Source organism: Argiope bruennichi, chromosome 6 (assembly GCF_947563725.1).
Source record: "Argiope bruennichi chromosome 6, qqArgBrue1.1, whole genome shotgun sequence".
Taxonomy (NCBI): domain Eukaryota; kingdom Metazoa; phylum Arthropoda; class Arachnida; order Araneae; family Araneidae; genus Argiope; species Argiope bruennichi.
This window is the reverse complement of record NC_079156.1, coordinates 109,218,685-109,221,824: the sequence shown is the minus strand read 5'-3', so window position 1 is coordinate 109,221,824 and position 3,140 is coordinate 109,218,685.

The window sequence follows — 3,140 nt, the reverse complement described above, 5'->3', positions numbered from 1 at the left end:
AGGGAAGTCACCGCTCCGGCAAATTTCAGTGATATCGTATCGATTGTTACTTTCTATCGTGATCTAAAACCTATAATCGAAATAGCATCAGTAAGATCGTATCAAGGATTTGAATCACACCCCTCTTTGAAAAGTATTGATCACTTGTATTTGTGATTTTTTTGATATTGGTTACGTAATAACCGTTCTTAAAATATTCGTCATCCCTACTTTTTTTGTTCCTTATTTATGGCATTTTTTGATTCTTTCAATTTACCTATTTAATTTTCTCCATAGTTTTCCCTTATAATATTCATAAATAATAAACGAAATTGTTATTTAAAACCAATGTTCAAATTTTCATTTTCATAAAAAAAATATTGTGTCAAAAATTAAATATTCATTGACAGTCATAGCTGCTTACGGAGACTTTTTTTACCCACTGTAAGTCATTGCTGGTTAAATACGAGTGACAAAATTGCGAGTCCCACTTTCATTGCAGATGCACTGGAAGTCACGAAATAGTCGTTGTGGCTCTATCCCAATGGAATAAGTGTGTGTTAGCGATCAAATTGATATTCTTCTTAAAAGAGAAGAAGATTGCAATGGACAGCATAAACTTCAAGTAAGATACCGAAGAATGTTCCCGGATAAAGAGGGTAAAATCTTAAAAGGAAGCAGTGTATGTACCAGCAAGTTTTTAAAGAGTTCAAACCATTATTTTATATTTCTGACAAGAAAATGAGTTTTCAACAATGAAAAAGAAGCATTTGTTCCTGAAGACCCTCTGACTGTGCAGTGTGCGATTTGGAAGAAAGACGAAACACTTGTTAAATCCAGACATCTATCTGCCCGAACGGTTTTCAAAGTAAACCTGTAGCTGGGTGTGCGTGTTTAATCCATAAAAGATTCTTTCTTGTCTTTTTCTTATTTATTTTCGCACACACACATATATGAACACAATAACACACATGGATGATGATCACACATATATATGGTAACACATAATACATATATTTAAATGAAGAATTTGCTGCTAACTAAGAGCGAATTCTTTTTGCCGTTAACAAAGAGCGAGCGGTGCCTCCTTGCACCAATTTCACACCATCTCTCAAGTTGAAATGTTTACAATAAGAACAGAAAAGCTTAAGTGCGCTTCATTCACGTTCCAAATGTACATACGGTTTAGACCATATTGCGCCACCTATGTTCAGTATTAATTTATCTGTGCGGTATGAATAACTATACAAAGAATAAAAAATATAAATAAAATAATTAAATGAAAACAAAAATTACAAATAATAAAATCGCATAAACATAAACGAAGATCTTTCGTTTGGGAAATCGAGAAATTCAGCGCTCTTAAGTCTGGTAAAAAGAGTTAAATTCAAAGATGATTTAGTTGACTTTGATCTCGTTTTAAAAAAAGGACTTGACTTTGAAAAAAAAGTTAATCCTGGATGGCCTCTTACTTGATAAAAACATAAAATCTTTTAAGATTTGCATCATGGGTTCGGGAGGAAGCAAGGAAAGTTGTGGAACCCATGAATATTCCACTGATGATTTAAAGAGACGACTATTATCTACGCTATTGTTTGCAAGCAAAGTGATGGAAGATAAAAGCCGGTATTTGCCAAATGATGATCTGTCTCTTGAATGTGAATACGTATATTCAGATGGAAAAGTTTTATATGAACTTCAGGTTTTCTTCAGGGGACCAAACACATGAAAATTGCAGGACGACATGTCCGGGCTGTAGATAGTATGGTCGAGCTGCTCCCACTTGAACTTGTAAAGTTCCACCTGCGTGACCCTGGGGACGTGTGAACGCGCGTTATCATAGAGCAAAACAACACCCTCCGTGAATAGCCCCGATATCTTATACTTGTTGGACTTGCGTAGTCTTCGGAGTGTCTCACAGTACACATCGGAGTTAATGGTTCTTCTGTGGTCGAGGAATTCAACAAGTTGCGGACCTTGGACGGTGCTCTTTATAAGAGCCTCTGCTCTCTCCTGCGCATGTGAGCGCCCACGCATGCTCTGATCAACGCCGGAGACTCCAATCGCATCCTTAGATGCATAGCTACGTTCTCACATAGCGGCATAGGCAAATATGTTAACGGTTACTTTGTTACGACGTTTCGTAACTTTTCATTTGAACACCCCTTGTATAATAAAGTACATAATGATAAAAAGGTAATAAGGTAAAGGTAAACAATACAAATAAAAAGGTAAAGGATAAAGGTATACCACGTGATTATAATCGGTATTGTTTAAAAATAATTTTATTTATTGAAATAAAATGCTTATTTTTTTAATATCATAACGTTTGATGCGAAATGGGTTTTAATTATTATAAAATTGTGCATTTTATTTTCTTTTATACATATGCAATGATTTTGATAAAAAGGCTAGTGAATGCAAAGTCTTTTAAATTGAAACTGATTTTTAAAAAGAAAAGTATTTTTTTTATTTGAATAAATTTCAATTGATTGAATTATAAGGCATTTATTTTTAGGAAATGAAAAGATTGCTAATGCTATTGTTGTCATTGATTGTTATTAAACATGACAAAAAAAATTAAATAAATAACGTCTTTATGAAAATACAAAGTCATGTATTTTTATTTCATGTGTGAATTCTACATTCAAAGAGGAATAATTTTGTTACATTGCATTAATGATCATGTGAGAACATGAAGTTGTTTTGGTTTGGAACACACACACACACACATATATAATGATATTTTAAACTCTTAATTAAATCCAAATTAATTTCCAAAACTTTATCTTAATTAGTAAAATATTCTCTTATTTCTTGATCTCATTCCACGTATGAAGCTGTGTAAAAATTACTGCGCAATCAGTCTACGTATCAAGTGGAAATGATACTTTCAGTGCCCTTGTCAAAGGTCAACACATGTATTCAGTCGCCACGTGACCGGAAATCCCATGTTATATAAGACTAGTGATCATTTGTTCCGTTCCTTTTTCTCACTTCTGCTTTTGTGCCGCGCTGTTGTGGACGTGCCTTGCCCGCTCCTGCTTGTAAATAAATTGCTCTCCCGGAATGAATATTAAAAAGAATAAAAAAATACAAAGTCTCTTCACTGTTTGTCAAACCTGCATTCTGCGTCAACCTGCATTCTTGTGTGTGTGTGT